The sequence below is a fragment of the Pan troglodytes genome, chromosome 2 (genome assembly GCF_028858775.2).
Source record: "Pan troglodytes isolate AG18354 chromosome 2, NHGRI_mPanTro3-v2.0_pri, whole genome shotgun sequence".
NCBI classification, from domain to species: domain Eukaryota; kingdom Metazoa; phylum Chordata; class Mammalia; order Primates; family Hominidae; genus Pan; species Pan troglodytes.
Genome location: NC_086015.1, coordinates 47952815 through 47979266, shown reverse-complemented (window position 1 = coordinate 47979266; position 26452 = coordinate 47952815).

Genomic DNA, 26452 nt, shown 5'->3' with positions numbered 1-26452 from the left:
ATTACATCAAACCAAAAAGCTTCTGCATAGCAACAGAAACAACAGTATGAGGAGACACCTATGGATTGGGAGAAAATATTTGCAAGCCATATGTCTATTAAGAGGTTAATATTCAAAATAAATCAGGAACTCAACAGCAAGAAAACAAATAACTTGATTTTAAAAATAGGCAAAGGATCTGAATAGACATTTCTCAAAAGAAGATATACAAATGGTCATCATATATATGAAAAAATGTTTAATATCACCAGTCATTAGGAAAATGCAAATTAAAACCACAACGAGATATCATCGCAAACCTGTCAGAACAGTTATTATAAAAAAAACTGAAGATAAGTGTTGAGAAGGTGGAGAAAAGGTACCCTTGTACACTGTTGGTGGGAATGTAAATTAGTACAGCTGTTATGAAAAACTGTATGGAGTTTTCTTGAAAATCTAAAAATAGAATTACCATATGATTCAGCAGTCCCACTTCTGGGTATGTATCCAAAAGATTTGAAATTAGTATGTCAAAGAGATATCTGCACTCTCATGTTCATTTCAGCCACAATATTCACAATAGCTAAGATATGGAATAAATCTAAGTATCTATCAATCGATGAACGGATAAAGAAAATGTGATGTATATTCACAATGGAATAATATTCACCCTTTAAAGAAAAGAAAATTCTGTCTTTTATGACAACATGGATGAACCTGAAAGGCATTATGCTAAGTGAAGTAAGCCAGGCACAGAAGGACAAAACCACATTTTCTCACTTATATGTGGAATCTAAATTAATCAGACTCATAGAAGCAGAGAGTAGAATGGAGGTTACCAGAGGGTGAAGGGTGAGGGGAATTGGGAGATGTTGGTCAAAGGGTTACAAAGTTTCAGTTAGACAGGGGGAATAAGTTGTTTGAGATCCATTGCATAACATGGTGACTATAGTTAATAATGATGTATATTTCAAAGTTGCTAACAGTAAATTTCAAATGTTCACACCACAAAAAATTAAGTATTTAAGGTGATAGACATGTTAATTTGCTTGATTTAATCATTCCATATTGTATACCTATATCATAACAACACTTCGTACTCCATAAATGTACAATTAAAAAATAGGCAAAGGACTTGGATAGACATTTTACTAAAGAAGTTATACACGTGGCCAATAAACAAACAAAAAGGTGCTCAACAGCACTAGTCATTAGGGAAATACAAATCAAAATCACCATGAGATACTACTTCACACCCATTAAAATGGCTATTATCAAAAAAAACAATAACAACCAAAAACAGAAAAATACTAAGAGGTGGCAAGGATGTAGAGAAACTGGAACCCTTGTGCATCGCTGGTGGAAATGTAAAATGGTGCAGCTGCCGTGGAAAACAATACTCTGTGGTGGTTCCTCAAAAAAATTAAACAGAGAACTACCAGATGATGCAGCAATTCCACGTCTAGGCATATGCTCAAAATAATTGAAAGCAAGGACTCAAACAATTAGATACTTGTATTTCTGTGTTCATAGCAGGATTATTCACAACTCAAATGTCCATCAACAGAAGAATGGATAAACAAAATGTAGTATGTATATAAATTGAACATTATTCAGTTTTTTAAAAGCAATGAAATTCTAACATATGCTACAACGTGGATGAACCTTAAAAACATTATGCTAAGTGAATTAAGCCAGACACAAAAGGACAAATATTGTATGATTCCACATATATAAAATACCTAGAATAGACAAATGCCCACTAACTGGAGAGAGGAGGGTATGGAGGTTATTTTTTAATGTGTACAGAGTTTCAGTTTGGGATGATAAAAAATAGTTCCAGAAACGGTTAGTGGTGATAGCTGTACAACACTGTGAATGTTGTGATGCCACTGAACTGTAAACTTAACAATGGTTAAAATGGTAAAAAAAAAAAAAAAAAAAAAAGTTATGTACATTTTATCACAATAAAATTTATGCAAAAAAAAGCTTATGGTTTGATTTTTTAGAAGTATTTATCCTGTATGACTAAAGTGTTTGTTTCCATGCAGCTTATGATGGCTCACTGTCAAGAGTTCCTTCCTCATCCCTACCCGATCCCAATTTTGTTTTGTTTACTTTGGGCAACTTGAATCTATTTCACCCAGGTTTCCTGCTGCATCAATTAGAAGGTATATATTTTTTTGCCACCATATGATGATAGGAACAAAAATAGCCAAGGAATATCAACGCTTTGCTCAGGAAGTGTCGTCTCTTCATCTGGCCACTTGTGGTCACTGAAGACAATATTGCCCTCAGTGAATAGCAGCAATTCCACCTTTAAGCATATATTCAAAAGAATTGAAAGCAAGGACTCAAACAATCACATACCTGTACATGGGTGTTCATAGCAGCATTATTCACAACTCAAATGTCCATCAACAGAAAAGTGCATAAACAAAATGTAGTATGTACATAAATTGAATATTATTCAGTCTTAAAAAGCAATGAAATTCTGATATATGCTTTGACCTACTGCTTTCTGTTACTGAGACCATGATACAATATGGGCAGCATTAAGACCCAGGAGCCCTGGGATCTGCCCTTAGCAAGGTTGTGTGGGCCTTGCCAGTCTCATTGACTTGCCTTCTCAAACACAAATATGTGGGCCAAGTGAAAACTGACTTCTTTTTTTTTCTCCAAATTTCTTTGGCTGTTTGGATAGTTTTAGCTTTCACTAATATTGCTGTACTATTGCAAAGATAAAGTACAATTATTAAAATCATTTTTTAAAATCTCTATGCCTACCCCATCAAAAGGACAGAAACTGTATTCTTTGACCTACTGCTTTCTGATACTGAGACCGTGATGCAATATGGGCAGCATGAGAACACAGGAGCCCTGGGATTCACCCCTAGCCAGTTGCATGGGCATGGACTTCTTGGGCCACTTCGGGAGGTCTGCTGTCCGTAATCAGAGCAGGTGGACTAGAGAATTCCAAAGGATCTTTCACATTCAAAGTGGGACAATAAAAGGTTCTGGAGTGTTGCCCTGTGACAAATATTCACCCTCTTCTCTTACTACAGAGAATATTCCGTATTTTGCAATAAAAGTTTTCTTCATATGACATTTGAAAATCTTACCCACGTAAGTATCACTCATATAAAATGGCTTAACTTCTTTTTTCCAAGATCGGTCTCTGTCCACAGGGTTGGCTACATCATGTATGGGGTCCAGGGCAAAACCAAAAGGCAGAGCCCTTTGTTTAAAACGTATTAAGAATTTTAAAGCAGAGAAAGCAGAGCATCAAACCAAGCACAAAGCCCCTCTGAGCACAACAAAACAGGTTGCATGCTGTCATGAAGCCAGCACTGTCTGGTCATATGTGAAAAGTCACCCCCATACCACTCCCGGGAAAGACATTTAACTTAACTGACCAGCCTGAGCACATTGAGAAGTTGTGTGTGTGGGTTGCATTTTTATGCACAAATAACATCAACAGGAGGCCAACCTTCCGAACTGCCATGCAGTTAGTCCCTCACTAGTAGTTTGTGCTAATGAGTACTTCCTGATGAGCTGGGAGGCAGCATAACAAAGTGAAAAGTCTACAGAACTGGCTGGAAAAAAGACTCAGCTTCTTTGGTTAACAATTATTTATTGAGCACCAAATAGATGTCAGGCCCTTGGCTATGTGTTCCACAGTGGTCACTTAGATAAATCTGTCACCCTGGGCGGCTCCTCAGTCTTTGAGACCTTGATTTCCTGGGTTGTTAAGTGGGCACAAAAGGATTTCTCACCTGAAAACCTTCAGGAAGGAAGATGGCTCGAGAAGTTCAAGTTAAATTATCTGTTATAGCTATTGTTTTGCAAAACTGTAATGACGACAATATCTGTCCCCAAAAATGACATTATCAAAAATAGAGAATGAATATAGATTATAAAGTCTCAGCGTAGCTTCTGATTTTCCTCTATTTTGCTTTCTTTCATCTGAACAACTCAGTGGGAGATTCCCTGTCCAGAAACCATAAGCAGGTCCTTTAATATCTTGTAAGAATTTATAGGATTTCATCCTTGAGCTTCAAAGACATAAAAACCTATAAAGAGGAAATTTTAGGCATACCTGTTTTACAGGTTTTATACAATGATGTATTCCTTTTTTTTAAAAAAAGTCAGATGAATTGTTGGAAATGGAATCGTATTTGAAATGTACTAGAGAACTTGCTTATTAAAAAGAAAATTGCATTGAATCCTTTTGCACAACAAAGAATAACTTTTATAAAGCAAAAAATTACCCCTAATTTGCTTGATGTGAAAACTTGGCCTTAAGCACGTAGAGTTATGTGGCTGTAAAAATGGGAGCCCATTTAGACTGAAAAATGGCTCCTCCTTTTCCTTTTCAGCCCTGAAGATGTGCAGGTGGAAGTAGCGGTAGTAAGGGTGGGAGGATGTCAGCATTCTTTGCATATGTTCAAAATCCATTTCCTACTCAAATGAAAAGTGTTTTCTGAGAGCCTTTGAAGGGATCAACACTGATGTGAGAATGGGAGCACTTTTCAGGAAACACACTGTGAAGAGTAACATCAATTAAACTCACAGAATTTTAGTCCGCAGGGTGAGGTGGTGTGGTTTGGAAGGTTCTAAACATAGATTGCCAAACTCTCAAGTAAGTGTGTGATTGAAATGATGACATTTTTGGAGATGCAGTTTACCAGCCTCAGGTGCTCTGTGAAAAAAAGTCCTGAAAGCTGTTTTCTTACATGAAGAAAAAAAAAATCAAAGAAAAAGAAATAGGATCCAAAAAGCAGTGGTGACTAAAATTCCCTAGTAAAATTTATTGCTGGGTGTAAATAACAACTGGTTGAAAAAAAAAGCCAGGGAGAGAAAGACACTAATAATTATCTGGGGCGGCTGGGCACGGTGACTCACACCTGTAATCCCAACACTTTGGGAGGCTGAGGCAGATGGATTTTCTGATGTCAGGAGTTGGAGACCAGCCTGGCCAACATGATGAAAACCCGTCTCTACTAAAAATGCCGGGCGTCGTGGTGGGTGCCTGTAATCCCAGCTACTCGGGAGGCTGAGGCAGGAGAGTAACTTGAACCCAGAAGGCAGAGATTGCAGTCAGCCAGGATCGTGCCACTGCTCTCCAGCCTGGGTGACACAGCAAGACTCCATCTCAAAAATAAAATAAAATAAAATAAATTAGCTAGTGCTAGTCTCCTGGGTGGTATCAATAGAGGAGGTAAACCAGAGGATGAGAATGAGAGTCAGAAAGTGAAACCATGGCAACATTATTGTCTTCTTAGAGTGAGGATATAGACAGTGAATCTTTCTAACAATTAGTAGACAAATACAAATTTAATTGTGTATTATGATTTAAGAACGCTCACTAGAAAAACAGGGTTTTTTTTCTTCCAGATTATTACAGGAGAAAAGATGGATCAAAGAAAATGCAATCAAGTCAATAAAAGAATAGGAAAACAGAAAGAATAAAAATGTATGGTAAAGAGAAAACAAGATGAACTCCAAACGTATCAGTAATCAAAACAATTGTGAATGGCTTAAATTCACCTGAAAGTCACCCATTTCAAAATTAATTGGCTTAAAAAAATCAAAACTAGATATGTATTGTTTATAATAGATATACCTAAAACAAAATGACTTGGGAAAGGTGATAATAAAGAGTTAGAATAAGATTAACAATCCAAAACTTACAGAAAAAGGTGGGGCAGGCCGGGCGCACTGTAGCTCACGACTGTAATCCCAGCACCTTAGGAGGCTGAGGCAGGCAGATCACTTGAGCCCAGGAGTTTGAGACCAGCCTGGTCAACATGGTGAAACCCGTTCTCTACTAAAAATACAAAAATTAGCTGGGTGAGGTGATGCACACCTGTAATCCCAGCTACTTGGGAGTCTGAGACAAGAATCGTTTGAACCAGGGAGGTGGAGGTTGTAGTGAGCTGAGATCACACCACTGTACTCCAGTCTGGGTGACAAAATGAGACTCTGTCTAAAAGAAAGGGGGGGTGTGGGGGGAGCAGAAAAAGAGTGAAATTCAAAATAAAAACAAACAAAAAACAAACTTACCCTTGAAGGAATAGGGACAAAAGCTGTATTTCCCTCCTGGTTGAAGGAATGCTAATGTGTGGTTATTAGGAGTTCAAGTGACCTTTGGCAGAGAAACTTTGGAAGGGGCAGGAGAGGGAGCCAGAATGAGGACATGAGGAGACAAAATAGGGACAACAAATATTATTTCCACCCCCTGGTATAATACACCCTATAATTCTCTCCCCTTGAGTGTGAGTAGGACTTATAAACATGATGGAATAAAACTCCCACAATCCTATAGGTTCCACTGTATAGCAAAGATGTAATTAAGGTCCCTAATCAGTTGACTCTGAGTTTATCAAAAAGGGGATTCTCTTGGGTGAACTTGAACTAATCATATCTAGGTCTAGAGGTCAGAGGCAGAGGTCTCCTTGACTCAAGCTGAAGCAGACGCTTTCCTTCTGACCTCAAAGACAGAAGCCACTATGAGTTCTGCTGCTGCAAGGAACTGAGTTCTGCCAACGAGCTGAATGATACTGGAAGAGGACACCAAGCTCCAGAGGGACTGCAGCCCTGGCCTGCATCTTGATTGTATACCTTGAGCAAAGGAACCAGCAGAACAATGCTTGGACTCCTAACCCACAGAAATTGTGAGATGATGTTACATTTGTGTGGTTTTAAACCACTAAGTTTGTGATAATTTGTTACACAGCAGAGAAAAACTAATACAGGCATACATTGGAGATATTGTGGGTTTGTTCCAGACCACTGCAATAAAGCAAATATTGCAATAAAATGGGTCACACAAATTTTTTGGTTTCCCACTGCATATGAAAGTTATGTTTACATTATATGTAGATTATTAAGTGTGCAATAGTATTATGTCTAAAAGACAATGTGCATACCTTAATTTAAAAACACTTTATTGCTAAACAAAAAAAAATGCTAACAGCCATCTGAGCCTTCAGTGAGTCATCATCTTTTTGCTGGTGGAAGGTCTTGCCTCAGTGTTGATGGCTGCTGACTGATCATGGTGGTTGCTGAAGGGTGAGGTGGCTGTGGCAATTTCTTAAAATAAGACAACAGTGAAGTTTGCCACATCAATTCACTCTTCCTCTCACAAAAGATTTCTCTGTAGCATGTGATACTGTAGAATTTCTTTCAAACTTGGAGTCAGTCCTCTCAAACCCTGCTGCTGCTTTATCAGCTAATTTTATGTAATATTCTAAATCCTTTGTTGTCATTTCAACAATATTCACAGCATCTTCAGCAGGAGTAGATTCCATCTCAAGAAACTACTTTCTGTTAAGGTTATATTTATGGGTATTGGAAGTTATTTTTTCAGTTATTTTGCTTACACTGTCTGCTTTCAAATTTATTCAAGTTGATAAGAGCGTCCAGCAAATTTGCCACATAGAATAACAGCAAAAATATCAGTAGCATTCCTTTACACCAGCAATAATAAAGAGTGAAAGTTTGAAAAATCTCAGTTACAATAACAACATAAACAATAAAATTATTTGAAATAAATCCAACAAAAGTTGTATAAAATCTATATGTAGTTTATAAAACTTCACTGAAATATTTAAAAGATGTGAATTAATAAAGTGACATACTATGTTATTGGATAGGAAGATCTAGTGTAATAGAGATGTTTATTTTCAATGAATTAGTCTATAAGCTTCATATAAATTCAAACAAAACCCCAACAGGATTTGCCTTGGAAATTGACAAACGATTTGAAAATTAATCTGGAATGGAAAATAAGTAAGAAGAGTCAGGACATATCTTTGAAGAAGAAAAACAATGAAGCATCCCAAATGCCAAAACATACTGTAAAGCTTTTGTAATTAAAAGTGTGGTATTAGCCCAGGAATAAACAAAGTAATCAAATCAGAAAAGGGAGTTTCAGATACAAATTCGTATGAATTAGAATTTTGTATAAGAAAAAGATGATACGTTTAATTCAGTGACAAAGGTATGGACTACTTAGTAAACATGGTTAAGATAATTTGCTATCCATTTGGAGAGAAATAAAGTTTTGTTCATAAACAAAATATTCTAGGTAATTAAGGAGCAATTGTTAGACAAGTAAGGAGCTATGAATTAGAATGTTTATAGCTTTAAGAGTTAATTATGCAAGAGTAATTTAAGCAAGACACAAAATACAAAATATTTTTAAAAATCTACCTTAAAAAACTACAGCATGATAAAGGGAGGTGAGAAAGAAAACTAAATCACATGCTATTGACCTGAAACAACTTGCAACATATATAACAAATAATTGATATTGAGAATATCTAATTAACACTCCAGCCCCCCTCAACACAGCCCAACTAAAAATGAAAAATAATGTGAATAGATAGTCTACAGAAAAGACATGGCCAGTAAACATGTGACATAATGCTTAATCTCAACAGAAATTAGAAAAATGAAAATTAAAACCATAAGATATCAGTCTTAAACCATTCAATCATTTTTAAGTGTTACATGTTGATAAATATCATCAATTGAAGAGGGTAAGGTAGAATTGTGTACTCTTGTACATATTGTTGGTAGTGAATACTGGTAGCTTTTTCTTCCTGAAATCTATTAAGTAGTACGTTTTAAAATTTAAAAGAGCAGAAATCAATGAAGTAGAAATTGACAAAGAATAGCATAAATTAACTAGGCCAAAAGTTTATTATTTACAAAGATCAACCAGCTAGAGAGATCTATAACTATGAAAGAGAAAGAGAGAAACACAAATTTCCAATATCAGGAATGAAAGAAAGGCTATTGCTACAGATCCTATAGACATTGAAAGTATAACAAAAGAATATTATAAATAATTTTATGCCAACATATTTGATAAATGAAACAGATAAATTCCTTCAAATTATTTGACAAATACAAGTTACCAAAATAAACACGAAATGAAACAGACAATCTGAATAGTCCTGTAACTATGGAGAAATTAAATTTATCATAAAAAAACTCTGACACATAAAATTGTGTGCTCAGCTGGTTTTGTTGGTAAATTCTATTAAACATGTAAGAAATAATACCAATTTTATACAAACTCTTTCACAAAATAAGGAAGGAGGTGATACCGTCCAACTTATTTTATGAGGCTATTACAACCCTAATACCAAAATCTGACATAGACATTACAAAAAATTATAGATCAATATCCCTCATAAATATAGATAGAAATATCCTAAATAAAATATTAGCAAATTAGGTCCAACATTGTATTAAAATAATAATATATCATGACCACGTATTGTTTATCTGAGGAATGCAAGGTTGGTTTAACATTTTAAAAATATCAATCAATATAATTTACCACATTAAGGAAATAAATGAGAAAGCCCATATAATCATCTGAGTAGATACAGATAAAGCATTTGAAAATAGTTAACTTCTATTTTTCTTTTTGAGATGGAGTCTCGCTCTGTCGCTCAGGCTGGAGTGCAGTGGCACAATCTCGGCTCACTGCGAGCTCCGCCTCCCGGGTTCATGCCATTCTTTTGCCTCAGCCTCCAGAGCAACTGGGACTACAGGTGCCCACCACCACGCCTGGCTAATTTTTTGTATTTTTAGTAGAGACAGGGTTTCACCAGGTTAGCCAGGATGGTCTCAATCTCCTGACCTGGTGATCTGCCTGCCTTGGCCTCCCAAAGTGCTGGGATTACAGGCATGAGCCACCACGCCCAGCCAACATCTATTAATAATAACAACTCACAGCAACCTAGGAATATAAAGATATTTCTCAATCTGGTAAGATGAATCTATTAACAACTAATAGCTAACATCCTGCTTAATGATAACATTTTGAACCTTTTCCTTCTAAGATTGGGAATAAGGCAAGGCTGCCTACCTTCATCACTTCTATTCAGTCTTGTACTGGTGATGCTAGCCATTGCCATAAAGCAAAAAAAAAAATAAATAAATAAAAGTGTAAATATTGCAAAGAAAGAAGTAAAAATGTTTATATTTACACATAACATGATTTTTAGGTAGAAAATTTATGGAATCTATAAAGTAGCTATTGAACTAAGAAGTGAATTTAGTAAGGCTACAGGATACAAAGTTAATATACCAAAATGAGTTATGTTTTTGTGCACCAGCAACAAACAACTTGAAATGATATTTTTAAATCATATGTTTTAAACTCTTCCCCTGAGAGTTTCCTCAGAACCCACAGTGAGAGGGGAGGGCTCCTGGGGGAGAGAAGTTCCTTAGGTTTTCTTTGGAATGAAGTTCCTCCTTCCCCCATCTCTGAGTGGAGGAAGCCCACCAATCTGCCCTTTGCAGTGTGCAGGGTGGAAGGTAAGAGACTGGTGTGGAGTTGGTGGGGGCTGCTGCTGGGTCTGCAGCCTGCTGGGGCTAAGGGCTGGGGGAAAGCTCTGTCACTCCAGGCATATTTTTCCCCATCTCTGTGTCTGGGGCTGCAGAATAGGGTGCCAGAAGGACCCTGTGTCACCCACACTGTGGGTGTCTCACTCTGGGGGATCTTCCCCTAGACCTCCCCCTCACTTACATAAAGCTCCCTTGAAGCAAGAAAGAAGGTCCCAGGGCTGCAAAACTGGAAGCACAGCCTCTAGGATGGGGAGGGAAAGATGGTACTATATCCAGTTCCTGCTCTCTGCTCATGGGTGGCTGTGACAACCCTGGCCTCACTTGATTTCTTGCCACCCCCTGGGAGTCCCCATCCATCTTCACCCTGAGCCCAACCAGGCCCCACCATTGGCCTCTTGTCCCTTTGCACACTTGTACCCACATGTGAGGGGCAGGACTTGAAGGTGTTGGCCTGTTCAACTATCAGTCATCATGGGTGTTTTTGTCAACTGCTTGTTAATTGATTTGGGGATATTTGCCCCAAATCAGAGGTAGAGGAAAAGACTGTGGGTGAGGAGGCCCTGCCTGGCCCATCCCTTTTCCCTTCTGGCCCCAGCCTAGGTGGAGGCAAGTGGAATATCTTATATTGGGTGATTTAGGGACTGGGTGAGGCAGAGAATCTCTTGGGAGTCTTGAGTGGCACGGGTGCATTCTGTTTCCTCTTGATCTCAAAGCACAATGTGGATTTGGGGACCAAAGGTCAGGGACACATCCCCTTAGAGGACCTGAGTTTGGGAGAGTGGTGAGTTGTGGGGAGGAGTAGCAAGAAGCAGCCTGTTGTCACTCAGCTTAATTCTCCTTCCCAGACAAGGGGAGCCAGTCATGGAATCTTGCTGCAGGCCCTCCCTCTACTCTTCCTGTCCTAAAAATAGGGGCCGTTTTCTTACACAATCCCAGAGAGGGGAGGGACGGTACACTGGTGCTGAGGGACCCAGGGGCTGCTGGGCATCCATTCCTTACTAGAACCATCCACCCCTAGAAGAGCACAGAGCCCCGAGGGCTGGGTTGTGCTGTGCTGGGCTGAGCCCCTGGTCTACCCTACAGTTCACAGAGGTCTTTCAGCCTGTATAATCCCAGGAAAGATGCATCAAAGCTAGAATGTGAATATAACTTTTGTGGACCAATAATAAGAATAACAAGAAGCCTAGTGGTGAGCAAAGTACATTCTCCCAGCACTGCCTCCTGTTTTCTCCCACTCATGTCCTTCCAGGGAAAACTACTTTATTGCTTAATTTCTGCCTTTCCCCCCTCACACATGCACTTTTGGGCCTTTTTTATAGCTGGAAAAAAAAAAAATACCACCCCACAAACCTGTATTTAAAAAGAAACAGAAATGACCACGTGAAATTTGCCTGTCTAAAATTTCATCTGTGTGTGTGTTTGTGTGTGTGTGCGCGTGTGTGTGTGTGTGAAGCTGCCCATTCATCTTTTTATGATGAATGGGTTGTTGTCTCATTTCGGTCTGTTTTGGTCCCCCCCCTTCATGGGCTTGTACTTGGGATCAAGTTACAAAAAAGAATGAGTTAGATCCATTTGTACTGAGACAGAAAGATCTCCAAGGTATATTTTAAAGTAGAAAATGAAATTATAGAATAAAATGTAAGACATATTATTCTTTATGTAAAAATTTAAAAAGCCAACAGTTAGCAAGATATATGTATAAATATACATGTATATAAAGGCTTGGGAAAAGATCTAGAACAAAAAGCGCATTTTTCTGTAAAGGACAAGATAGTAAACTTCTAAGGCCCTGCAGGCCATATCATTTCTGTTGCAACTACTTAACTCTGACATTATAGTGTAAAAGCACCCACAGGCAACAAATAAATGAATGAACATGGCTGCGTTCCAATAAAACTTGATTTTCAAAATCAGGCGATGGGCCAGATTCTGCCTGTGATCCGTAACTTGCCAACCCCTGATCTAGAAGTGTCACTGATTGCAGTGATGGCCCCAATTCTTCACTCCTTCCTGTATTCATCTCTGCTATGTACCTTTCTTTTGCCCTCTCCTTCGGACTCTGGGCTTAGCTAAGCAATTTGCTTTGAATCAATAGGATGAGAGATTCGATTTGGTGAGGCTGATGCAAGTAGAGGCTTGAAAGACACTGATGCAATGGGGTTTGCTTGCTGTTGTGCCTTTGCTGTTACTCTGAGAACATGCCAGCCTAGCCTGCTGGAGGGGGAGAGAGATGGAGGAGAGTCCAGTCTCCCCAGCTGTCCCAGCTAAGTCTACCCTAGATTGTCACCCTAGATTAGTCATGTGACCCTCAGATTTGTGGGCAAACCCGGTCAAAATGAGTACAGACCACACTAGACATGTAAGCAATCAATACCCCTTGCTGTGTGCCAGTGAAGCTTTGTTCTGTGGCATTAGCTAACTCATAGAGAAATAGAACACACTCAGCTGATAACCTAGCTTACCTCAGAGGAGGGGAGCAGAACGGGAGTAGCTTTTGTAATTTAAAAATATAATAATATATTTTAACAGAGAAATTATGTAGTGATGTTCTAGGATTCCGAAAATGTAGGTTCCAGTCAAGGTCAGGCAGAGGCACAGATGCAAGTAAAGAATCAATGTCTATTTGCCATTTCTTTTCTTCTATCTTTAACATTTTTCTACCCTTTTTTACTATCCTCTGCCTATAAATATGTCCAAACTCTTATATTCTTAAAAACAAAAACAAAAACCTTTCTTGCCCTTGTAACCTTGTTTGGCTTTAATCTAGTTCTCTTCTTTCTTTTTTAAAACTTAATTTTATAAATAACAAGGGAATTAATGCATGTACATGCCAATAAAAATTCAAACAGTACAGGAAGCCTAAAATAAAAAATAAAAGCTTTCTTTCCTGCCCACCACCTCTCCACTAGAGCTGCTCCCTGGAGCCAATAGCTTTAAAATGATTCTGCTTCTATTTTTTTTCTGGCGGTTTTCTACATTTTTCTAAATAACATGCTTATACCTCTATTTCTTGACTTATATATTTTGGCTCCTCTACATGAATGATGCCCTCACCCTGCCTTTACACAAATCATATCTTTTTAAATTTTTAGTTCTATCTTTATACTTTATAGCTTTCAACCATATTCTAAAGTATCTATTCCTTTCTCTATAGTGGTGTTTACATTTTTATCAAAGCCATATGCCCACCTGATTAAAAGCAATAGCCCAGTCCTTCAATTATTGAGTCCCCACTTTAATCCTCTTTTCAGAGGCAACCACTTTAAACGCCAGGTGTGCAGGTGAAGCACCTGGGGACCGATTGAGATGCAAATCCTGAGTAGTAGGTCTGCAGACTGTGCTAAGAATCTGCATTTCTGACAAGCTCCCAGGTGACACTGATGCCACCCTCTCAGATCTGCCGAATCACAGATCGCACTTTGAATAGGAAGAGTAGGAATGTGTTCGGGGTGGCAAAGGGTTGCTAGTCATATAGGCTCATGTTTTGAGGCAGAATTTAAACAAGGAGGTAAAGCCCAGGCCCTGACACAAGGGCTCTGCACTACAGGGAGGCTGAGCTGGGCAGCCTCTGTTCTTCCCAAGCCTGCATCTTCATCTTGATCCATAGTCCCACAGTCTTCATTCTCCTCAACTCTGCACAAAAGATCATATAAAATACTTCATGAAGGCTGGGCTCCATGGCTCACGCCTGCAATCCCAGCACTTTGGAAGGCCATGGCAGGCAGATCACTTGAGGTCAGGAGTTCGAGACCAGCCTGGTCAACAAGGTGAAACCCTGTCTCTGCTAAAAATACAAAAATTAGCCAGGCATGGTGGCGGGCACCTGTAATCTCAGCTACTCGGGAGGCTGAGGCAGGAAATCGCTCGAACCCAGGAGGGGGAGGTTGCAGTGAGCCAAGATCATACCACTGCACTCCAGTCTGGACAAAAGAGTGAGACTCTGTCTCAAAACAAAAATAAAAACAAAAAAACTTCCTGGTGGTCTAGTTTGACATACTAGAGTTCCTGAGATGCAGAAGTTCCAAGCTGACCCTTTGTAACCTAAAGAAAACATAGAAGTGCTATTTAGAGGCCTGCATTGTTGTTCTCCCGCATCCACTCAATCTTTTTTCTCTCCATCGATTTAGTTCCCAGCTTCTACCTTGAGGTCATGATACATAATTCTAGCATATCAGAAACGCAAATATCTGGCACTCTCCCTTATGGTTTTTATCTGTATTCTGGAAAAATAAGGACTCTGCATAAGCATAATGGAAGTAATACATTTGTCTTACTGGGTTCCCTCGGAAGCCAACCCTGAGATAAGGAATTGAGAACAAATAGTTTATTTGGGAGATGATCCCAGGAAACACCAGGTGTGGAGTAGTGAAGTGAGACAGGGAAGAGAAGGCAGTCAGTAAAGAATGTGGAATAAAGCAGGTTACTTCTGTGAGTACCTGGAACTTAATCCCATTGAGCAATGCTAAGAATAAGTGTGAAATACATACCTTAGATCTGTCCTGCCCGAGGGCGAGGGAGCCGGGGTATTCATGCAACAGCTCTTTGGATATGGGTTGCTCCTAGGTGGAGTGATTACCCTGGCACTCAGGGTCTGCTGCACAGGCAGCAAAGTGGCAGCAAGAGCTAGACCCCCCAGAAAACTGTGTCTATGGGAACTAGAAGTCCTGCCCCCACCTCTAACCATTTCAAATAGTTCCAGGGATTGAGGGTGTCAGCGTTGGCCAGACCAGCATCCAAAGCCTGAGAGGTTGGAGAGCAACCCCAAATGGGGTGTGGGGACCCCTGGCCTGGCACCCCTGACATTTTATTTACACTGTGAAACAATCAGGTTTGTTCCTCCCTCCATGGAATCTGCCCTGCACCCTGCTTCTTAGATTTACCTCCCCAGGAATGTGTGTCAAGGAGATAGATCTGTGGAGAAAAGCCACCCGGAGGGGCTATTTTCAAAGAGACTATTTTAAGGCTGCCCTTCCAGCCTGCCACATCCTGACATTTGGTATATTTAGCATCATCCATAGACAGGGCTAATGGATTTTTAGTTGCAAATCATTATGATTCAAACCACTGCAGTCTTTATTTTTTTAATTGCAACTAAGTCGTGCACATAAACACACACACGCACAACACATACATTAATAGCTACCTTACATTTATACATGAAAAATGCTTCCAATAAAAGCGATTTCTCTAGTTAAACTTACAAGCCTTTGCTACTGAACTCTTTATATTGGGGGAGGGGCTGGTGCTGCAGGTTAGCATGTATTGCCTTCACACTGTGTGTGAAATGCACATGTATTCGGTCAAAGAAAAGAATGCACAAAAGGTGTTTTAAATTGACAGCCCAAGACAGGAGTAATTTAACATGCCATTCTTTGCCTCCTGCTCCTGTAGTTGCAGAGCACTGCTGATTTGCCTTGCTGAATACAAATTTATATCGTCCCTTTCATTAATATGGTTTCTTTTCATCCTGTGAATTAATCTCCTTTTGCCAGCACAATAAAGACTGTAGAGTAACAAGTTCCAATGTCAGGAATCAAAACTGCAGTAGGTTCAGGCTTTCTGATGGCAGTCTCATTCCGATGCAGCCCCAAGAGCTGTATTAATTAACTGCAGATAAAATAGGGATCACATAATCAAAAGACACATCCTCAGCTCACCTCTGCCCTGTGGTCGCCTTGTCAAGGCTTGACTTCCCACTTCCTCTGATGATTGATTTAGTGAGTTTTTCGGTCTTGGCCTCTCCATTCTGAGACTAATTCAAGCATCAAACACTCTACTCTTTTTAAAATCATCTGCCTGGTGTCACAGTTTGGGCCTGAACTTGAAAGCTCCACCCTAGACGGAACCCACATTTTCCAAGGCAGACATTTGGTCTCATGCGTTTATGTGTCCCTACAGCATCTTGCACAATGCCGGAAACAGTGGGTACTCAGAAAATACAGGTTGGAGTGCGTAGATAGTATATGTGAGCATACTACAAAGTATAGTAGCCACACCAAGGCCCAGTTCCCCTGGGATATGAGACCTGAATGGGAACAGGCACTATCCTTCTGATGAGATGGATCCATTCTAACAAACATCTTCAACAGCACTAGAATAGTGGTTCTCAAAGTGTGGTGCTTGGACCAGCAGCAGCATTACTGGAAACCAGTAGAAATGCAAATTCTAGTGCCCCGTCTCACCCTGCTGAATTATTATAGGAACTCTGGGGGTGGGGTCCAGCCATCTGGGTTTTAACATGCCTGCAGTGAAGTTTGAGAACCTCTGTACTAGACATTAAGAACTCAGGCTCTACAGCCAAACTACCTGGACTACAATCATAGCTGTGCAGTCTTGAGGTTCTTCAGTGCCTCTGTGCCCGCATCTTAAAAATGGGGAGGTCATAGTTTGGGTTCCCCCTATAACAAACCTGGAGACAAAGATTTGGGCAAAAGTATTTTATTTGGGAGCTGATCTCAGGAAGAGAGGGTAGGGAGAGTAAAACAGGGAAACAGCTCAAAATAGATCCTGATTGTCAACAGTGGTAAATTCCACTGGGGACTCTGTGAGAGAGGATGGGGATAATTACCCCAGGATTTATTACTATGACTGGCCCATGAGTAGGATGAATATCAGTTATATTCTACAGACTCCTTGCCTTTCTTAGTTTAGGGTCACTCTGACCTGTCTTGTGCATGGGCCTGGCCTGGGACCAGAAATCCTCAGGCATTGGTCTACATGTTGGAGGACTGTCTGCAGGTGGCCTTCCGATGGGCTGCAGGGACATGGTTGGGCTCTGATGGAGCCTGCCATAGGAATAATCTGAGTATTTACCTCCTAGTGATGATGTGAAGATTAAATGAGGTAATGCATGCAAAAGTGCTTGTAACAATGCCTGGCACATCAGTAGAAATAGCTCAGCTCATCTTTGTTATCATCCTTTTGTCCTCCTTTTCTCTTTCACTCTACGTGCAACATGCCAGCAAATTCTATTGGTTCTACCTTTGTGATGTTTAATCCATCTACTCCTCCTCCATGACATAGTATGATGATGGCAACAGTGATAGTTATTACTCTTTTAGAGCTGAAGGAAGCAAGACCCAGAGATGCTAAGTAACTTGTCTAAGGTCACCCCATTGGTAAGTAACAAGGATTCCAGTCAGCATCTGCCCAACTCCAGAGCCTATGCTCTCAGTGACTGTGCGGTTCTGCTGCTCACAGATCAATTTCCTGCATGTGTGCTCCCCAAAGCACAGTCATTTAGAGACAGATTTGGAGAGACTATGTGTGCAAACTATACCACATCCCTGTTAGGCAGATGTATGACATGAAATTGATGGGGATGGGGGTGGCCAAGGGCCTGGGGACCCCTTTCTCTCTGGCAGAACCCTGAGCCCACATAGAAGGGGAACCCAGCCAAGACAAAGACACTCTCCCCTAAATAACTGTGTCTCCAGCTGCTGAACCTTTCAGACCTACATTAAACAGAACTGGGTATACCTAACAACATCCCTGTGGTCATCCACTGGCCTTGGCACTGTCTAAAGAGCTGTGTTGGTCCAGACCAAGGCAGGTGGATCACCTGAGGCCAGGAGTTCGAGACCAGCCTGACCAACATGGAGAAACCCCATCTCTACTAAAAATACAAAATTAGCTGGGCGTGATGGCACATGACTATAATCCCAGCTACTCGGGAAGCTGAGGAAGGAGAATCACTTGAACCCAGGAGACGGACGTTGCGGTGAGCCGAGATTGTGCCATTGCCCTCCAGCCTGGGCAAAAAGAGTGAAACTCAGTCTCAGCAACAACAACAACAACAACACCAAAAAAAAAAAAAAAAAAAAAAAAGAGAGCTCTGTCACCCCCGCATGATCTTGTCTCTCCTGAAATAAGCCTGGCATGAAGATCAGGCTCTCAGATTTTCCACGTCTGCTGTGGACATTGTCTGGACCCATGGGGCTGAAGCAAGTTTTGCCAATCTGATTGTATAAAGCAGTGTGCCAATCAAGCCAGGCAGTGTCTTCTTCTCTTGCAGCCTCAATCTAAAATCCTAATCACTGATCCCCCATCTTCAAAAGAAAAAAAAGTAAGTAAATATTGATATTGTTTACAAGCAGGCTGCAAGTAGACCTAGACTGAGGAACTCCTTGAGGGCAACACTTGGATCTTGCTAACTATTATGTTTGCAGTTCTCAAGGCAGTGCCTGGTATTAGTAGGTGGTCACTAAATGATTTTTTGAATGAATGGCATGGAGGAAAATGATGGTGGCAATCATGAAAGAGATGATATTCCAGAAAGAGATGACCCCAAACCTTTGAGATTCCCTAAATTTGCATATCCCACTGTGGCAAAGCTCCCATAGGATGTAATAGAGTAAAACTTATAAATGTGAAGTGTCTCCTTCAAACCATTAAATAGTGGTGAGAAGGCCTTGGAGAGATGAGGAGCCACATGGCCTGCTAGCCTCACATACTAGCTTTTAGCTTGTGCTTAACATATAATGCAACAATTCACTTTTGCAGGGCAGCAAAAAGGCCAACGTGTACATGTTGTTTTAAGTTGCATTCTCCCAGAGGCTGATTCTGAGAAAAGAATTCAAGTGCAAGTGGCTAATTTGGGAGGAGACCCTAGGAAGCTACTCTAGCGGTTGGAGAAGTTATTCAGGGAAGAGAAGGAATTCAAAGAACCCAACTCCTCTCTGGGTTGGCTGGAGTGCGGTGGTGCGATCATAGCGCACTGCATCCTTGAACTCCTGAACTCAAGTGCCCTCCCACCTCAGCTTCCCAAGAAGCTGGGACTACCAGGGGGCACCACCACACCCAGCGTATTTTTTAATATTTTATTTTTTGTAGAGGTGGGGTCCCCCATGTTGCCCAGGCTGGTGTCAAACTCTGGGCTCAAGCCATCCTCCCACCTCAGCCTCCCAAGTGCTGGGATTACAAGTATGAGCCACCGTGCCTGGCTGCAGGAGGCTTTTATGAGCAGGTCACCACTGAGCGCTACTGGGGCTCAGTCTGACTGGGACCTATGGGAATCTGTGCAGAAGAAACCTCAGAGCTTTCCCACCCGAGCTGACAAGGAAGCTGGACATGTATCCACCACCTCCCCATCTGTGTTTAGTGGAAGGCTGCTTCTGGGGCCATTAACTCTCCAGCACTTCCAGCTTTCTGTGCACATGCATGGAGCATGCTGCCATGACCAAAAGGATGTGCCCAGCCAGAGCTGTGACTCTTCAGTGAGTAGGGACCTGGCATGTCCAGGTGAGCCCCATGGTGCATGGATGGGCACTGGTCACATCTGCTGCATGCATCAGGGACATTTGGGGCTACATGCAAAGAGGGAAAGCTGCAGATGTCGCCAAGATTCTGGTATAGTTGTGTTTAGTTCTGTGAGAATCAACACAAAGGGAGAAAAGCAGCCCATGTGTCCCCCAAGCCTGTAATGGGGCCACTATAACCCGCAGAGCCCCCTTACCTTTCCTTCCATCCTCAGAAGGCAGAAGAAGAGAAAGGCATCCTTTTTCTTGTTACATCTTCAGGTGACAGTTGTGGCAATGAGAAGACTGCAGCTCTCCCCCAATCAAGTACCTTAAGAAACTGGAAGCTTTTAATTACAAAGGGAAAAAGGGAAAAGGTAACTTTTGTGGCAACCAAGAGATTATAGAGATTGGGTGTCTCTTCAGGAAAGGACTTGCCGGTCAGCTGGAAGGAGCATGGTGGGCAATGACTCCCAGCTATGAATGCCTTAAGTCTCTGCCTCAGTTAAAGCCATGGGCTTTCCAGGCCACTCCCAGCTGATGACTGGGCATGGTGAGGGTAGCAGGGCCAGACCATTTTGCCCAACACAGATCTCTTCAATGGGCAATCCACTCTGGAACTCCTCTCTGCATTGGCCAAAACTCTGGCACCCTTGCACGACAAGCTGAGGCTCTCCCTGCTCAATCCTGCTGCTTCTGTCTTGTATTGATATCAAAGGTGTTACCTCCCAATAGACCTCCCATACTCTTCTTAACTCTGCCTACACACACACACACACACACACACACACACACACACACACACACACACACAGTTCATATATACATGGAGAGAGAGAGTGAATAAAAGGGACCAAATGTTCTAAATGTTAAAAATTAGTGATTCTGAATGAAGAGCATATGGGTGTTCATTGTCCTAGTATTGCAACTTTTCTCTATATTTGAAATTTTTTAAAATAAAATTTGTGGGAGAGAAACAGAAAAGAAACTGGGACTTCTCTGAGAATCCCCGTCTCTGGCCTAGGGCAGCTGATGAGTTCTGTGCCTTCCTGCCTCCCTGCAATGGACCTCACCAGGTGCCCCTTTCACTCATTTCTTTTCCTGGGCAGTGGTGAATACCAGACAAGTGGATTATTTGGCTTCTATGGAGGACCAACTGTGTGCTTTACACTAGAGCAACACACCAGCTTGTATGCAGCTTAGGGACACAAGGGGCACCGTCCGACACTGACACATTCCAACGCCAAGCCACAGAGCCCAGTATGGGCTCTCGTGTTTGTCATGGGGAGCTGCATGAATGGCCTGAATGAAGGCCAACATAGACACAGAGCCTACCCAGTGGGCAGAAAATCTTCTGCAGTATGTGCAGAACACAGGAATTGACCAGAAAAGAGACAAGCGCAGAGAAGAACCTAAAAAAAATTTGAACAAAAATGGCATATTGAATGTCTTTTTAGGAGCTTAAGCAGTATAGAAATAAATACTGAGAGCAACGAGAATGTCAGTTCACGCAGTTGTCTTTAGGGTGAGCAGATGCCCTCGTGTACCCGGTGTAGTCCCTGTTGCCTGATCATGTCCAATCTCAGAAGCGTCTCGATTTAGATGTTAAATTGTGTGGTCACCTCACTTCTCTCCCTTTGATGCTTCCTGTTATTAATTTGTCAAATATTTGCTGTGAACCTCCTGGGCCAAGGCTCTGGGCTTATTCATGACAGGGTCAGCGGCATGGTTTCTCCGGCTCAGAGAGAAGACTTTCATTCCCGATGCACGGCAGAGCAGAAAGAGCAGGGGGTTTGCAGCCAGGCCGAAGAGAGTCTGGATTCCTCTTCTGCCACCAGCTCTCTGGCCAAGTAAGAAACCCCCCATGACTCAGTTTCCCACCTATAAAATGAGGACATAGCATGTTGCAGTTTTTCAGGATGCTCTAAGGATGAACTATAGGGAATGAAAAGTGCCTGGCACATGATATGTTTTCAATAAATGGTGTTATTATTAATAGGGAATCTCATCAAGGGTTCTGTAGCTCAGAGCCCTTCCCACTGTAGAGTAGGCCACCTGCATGTGGCCTGTGCACGCACATGTCCTTCCCCTTCATGGCTCCTTTCTCCCCTGCCCCTGTGCTACAAGGAACTAGAGATTACAAGCTCCTGCTGTCTACCTGGCCTCTTGCCAACACTCTTCCACTTGTGGTCATAGCTAAACCTCACAGCTATCTTTTGAAATTGATATTGCCACTTTATAGGTGAAGAAATTTAGGTCCGGAGAGATGTAGATATTTATTATGCACTAAAATTCCTCTTAGGGCACTGTGTGGTTTAAGGAAGTACAGCCAGGATTGACTACATAATTGGCAGGGCCCAATGTAAAGAAAATAAGGAGTCCCTTATTCAAAAGTTGTTACGAATTTCCAGATACTGACAGCAGAGCATTAACCAAGTGCAGGGGTCTTCAAAGCAAGAGGTCCTGAGCAACTGGACCAGGCCCATAAGTTGACCCCGAGTGTAGTCCTTGGAAAAGTAGCTGTGGTGAGCAGGTGAGGCCCCCAGGGTGGATGCAAGCAGCAGATGGCTTCTGTGCTGCTATGTGCCACCTGGGAATAGATTAGCTTTGCTCCTGACAGCAGAGGAATAAGGAGGACATCTGGAAGGCAGAGGAAGGTGTGTTCTGTGCTATGTGACCACCCTCCTGTCTTCAGTGGAGTTTACTAAAACACACAGCGATGAGTAGGGGTGGAGCAAAACAGAGGCAGCCCTGAGGGGTACTGAGAAAGTGGGCTTCAGGAATTCATAGAGACCTCAGGGGAAGACTGTGGGTTTTCAAAAGGATTGGGCAGCTGGGCCAAGTTTGCTCAGCTCTCTGCCTGTTGGGTGAGGTTCTGAGGCTCAGGGAACGTGTCTACAGGGCAGAGGGAGGGGCTCTCTGGGGCTGTCCTGGATCCTCCACTTGTGCTTTAACCAAAGTAGCCCGGTGTTAATCTGCTTGATATCAGGGTTCTCCTCAGAATCCACTGGCAAAGGTTTACACAGTTGGGGCTCCCTGAGCAGCTGTCTGTGGTGGGTGGGTGTGGGTGGAGGCCTGTCCCCTGAGCCCCTCCCATGAGGTGGAGCAATTGCCTGAGCGAGTCAGCTTGCAGTATCCTTAGCTCAGCCGAAGCAGGCTTCTGTATCATGCTGGGCTGCTGGAGAAACAGCCTCCCACTGCAGGTCTTGCTTCCCTCAGTTTCTTTGAATCCAGCAGTATTGTTGGAGAATTCTAATGGCAGACAATGTAAATGCATTCCCCAGCTCTCCCTGGAGTGATGTGGACAATAACTACGAAGGTCTGCAAAGTTCATAAACAGCAGAAATTTCTCTAGGAAGCTTTCATTCACCTATGGAAATTGCCAAAAGGCTTTGGGTCAGATCTAGCTCACAACTGGTACATTATTTGGCCTATACGACACTCAAAAAGTATTTGGACGCAGTGTTTAAAAATCAGAGATTTCATGTAAAATTTTGGATTTGGGGTTTTTCTGGGGAAAAAGTGCCAGCTTTTGGCAACCCCAGCTTGTTTCTACCTGTAGCTAAACTTACCTGCATGGCACAGCAGGCGCTTCCTTTACCTGGCACCGTTCTGCATTCACCATGCCCTGCACCCCTCACCCATGTCATTCACTTTATCATGGACTTTGTGAACTTTTTACCTGGATTTTGTGAACGTGTGCACTTGCTCTGGTGATGCTCACAGTAATGTCATAAACACACTTGCCAACCCCAAATGTCTCCCATGGAGTTATTGGACTTCAGATGCCATTTAGCACATCCTTCATCTCTGAGCATAAGTCTCTGGCCAGGGCTTTAGAATTAACTGAGTTTGCTTAATTTTAGAGTTAAATGTTTTATCTGTTTTGGCAAGGTGAGATTTTTTGTGACATAAATGGATGCTGTGAGTGCAGGTCCTTAAGTCTGGATTCAGAAATCAACTTGCTCCTTACAAACTTTACACTGGGTCCAAGGGCTTACATTTTCAGCAACTTTCTCAAAGATTATCTGAGAAGGGCTATCTTTGGACCCTATTATCTCTCTCTAGCTCTCTCTCTCTCTCTGCAAAATGAATTCAGCAAAAGACCTGTGTGGCGGATTATGTTATTAGCAGAGCCCTCGCAGGAGAAGAGTCTCTGGATACTAAGCATGTCGATAATTACGTCCTTGGTTTGAGGCCAAAACCCCCTCTCCCAGCCCGGCTGCTTGCCAGAGACCACAGGCTTCCGCAGCCCTACATGGGGAGAGCTTGGAGCCCCAGCCTCCCACTCTGGAGAAGTGAGCTATTTCTGTGTGTGTACGTGGGAAGGGTGGGAAGACGGAAAGAAAAGTGAGAAAATGTATGTAAGCAAATATTTCAAAAAAAAGAGGGGGAAGCTCATCTTTAAATGGCATTAGAAAATAATCAATGTGATCCTGCCAGACCCCAAAATGAACAGCAGGCCCCATGTCCCTTTGTAGCCCAGGGAGACACTCATTGCCAGTTGCAGCCTCCGGGCAGCCTGGGTGTTCTCAGGAAAATGAAGCCAGTTTCAGTTCCCATCTCACCTGCCTGGAAATGATCAGTGGGGCCCTGAAACTACTGTCAACCCAAGTTGCAGAAGATAACTGTGCTCTGTTCCGCCGCAGTCTTCTAGAACGATGCCTGAAATTTAACGTGTCTAGGGCAATGCCAAAATGTACTTCAGCGTGATTTTCTTACAGGAACAAAGGATGATGATAAGAGAGGCAGGAAAGGGAATCATAAGCCGAGGAGTTAATTTTGTTCTTTAATATGCAGGAAAAGCAACCAGGCAAGTTTCCAGCTAAACAAGAGTAATTTCTTCTCATCAAGTCTTTTCCTCCCTATATGTTCTACCAATTCTAAAACTAGCCCCTCCCCACTCTCCCTCCTTCACCTTTAAGGGGCACATTGAAAAGGTAAATGATGAGATTTTTGAGTGAATGCAGAATGAATAGAACTGAGATGAGAACATGGTGACAGAACTGATTCAGCTGCTGATCAGGGACAAATGTCCACAAGTGACTCAAACCAAATGAAATTGCACCAAAAACATCACTTTCAGTTTTGAGAGTATTTTGACATTCAGGCTTTTCTTTGTTTCAGTAGTTTCAGAAAGTGTATACATTTGCTTCTGGTTTAGGCTTTTGATTCACATTCCAGTTGAAAGAATATGGATTTGGTTCCATTTGAATTTGGCAAACTAACATCGTTTTTTGGGTTTGGCTCTCAGTTGAGTTGAGACCCAGGCACACAAAAGCACTAGCTCAGAAACATACACAGTTCAACATGGCAAAGCTCACCAGAGCCAAATAGTTTAGTTATTGATTAAAATAATTAAAATATCAGAATCTAATGGATGGCAAATATCTGAGGAGCTTATATTTACTCACAGGAAATTGAGATAAGCCAGTTAAGGAGCCCCTCTTTCACAACAAGCTGGGGATTGGTCATGTTAAAGAATCACCCAAGAAATCTTAATTCACATTGCTTTTAAACGTGTATATTGACGTCAGCTATTAACGTGGATGAAGACAGCCTGAACTTTGGTATTTCCTTCAGTAGTGGACACTGTTGGTACCCTGCTCAGATTCCTTTACAGCTCATAGCTGCTGTTCCCCAGCCCTGGCCTCAGCCTAGGGAACAGGAGCCACCTCCCCGCCCTGGGTTACAAGTCACCGTAACATCCACAAACCTGACCAGTGACTGGCACAGAATTACAGAAGTCAACTCCTTTGCTCAGGGTGGGACAACTCTGGGGTACAACTGATGCTTCAGAGCTCCCTTGGGAACAGGCTGAGACTGGTCTCCAGTTGAGACCACACCCTTGTTTAGCTCCTTCCCCTGCTCCTTCATTCTTCTCTGAGGGCCCCTTGTTTAGCTCCTTCCCCTGCTCTTTCATTCTTCTCTGAGGGCACCCCCAACTGAGAATCCCCATCTCAGGCTCTGCTTTCTTCCAAGTGCTGTTTAGGTGAGAACAACTCTCTTCTGAAGGAAGTCATATGTGGTTCAGATGTGCTCTGCTGAAGTCCTGTCCAGTATCTTAATATTATGTTCCAGTGACCTGAAAAGTGTTTGTGACTTAGCAAACTGGTGGTGTTCTCTGGGATAGGTGCCTTTGAACCCACAATAGGCAAATTTTCCTTGTCCAGGGGCCCCAAGATGAGTAGAGATTTCCAGTTACTAACAAGAAAAATATTAAGTCAAAGTGACTCTGAATTTCTTTCTGAGCTAAAAGAATCCATTCCAAGTAACACTTCAGTCCCCATTCTCTTGTATCCTAAAATGCAAAAGAAAAACAAAACAATAGAAAATGCCTCAACCCAGCAATTCTATTATCAGCTCTCAGACAGCTCTTTCTCCACTCTTCCCCCGCCACCCCAAATTGCTCTTTCTCTCCCTCTTATATATCTTCCACACAGCTGGAAAGACCATTGAATCTAAGAGGAAAATCAGCAAAACCATACAGCTTTGTTGCAACAAAATGGCACTTCCTTCCTGGACACCCATGTTTGAGCTCTTTTGCATCTGTATGATGGTGCTTGAGGACGTGATTCTGTGTTGTATACCTCATTCTGTTGACTTGATGTCTACACTAACTATGACATAGGCAGAGTATGGAACTTCAGATCACAAGTAAGTAAATAAGTGCTGACCATCTGCAATGAAAGCAATATGTCTGGGTTGGAAAGAGCTTGGGAAAATCTTTTAACTCTACAGTTCAGTATTACCGATGGCCCACTCTTCTGGCACACTTACATCTGCAGCAGATGCTGTTGATTCCCTGCCTGAGGGCTTCCATGCCACAGGAAGGGTCTTGGCTGCAAGCAGGAGAGACCTGAAGT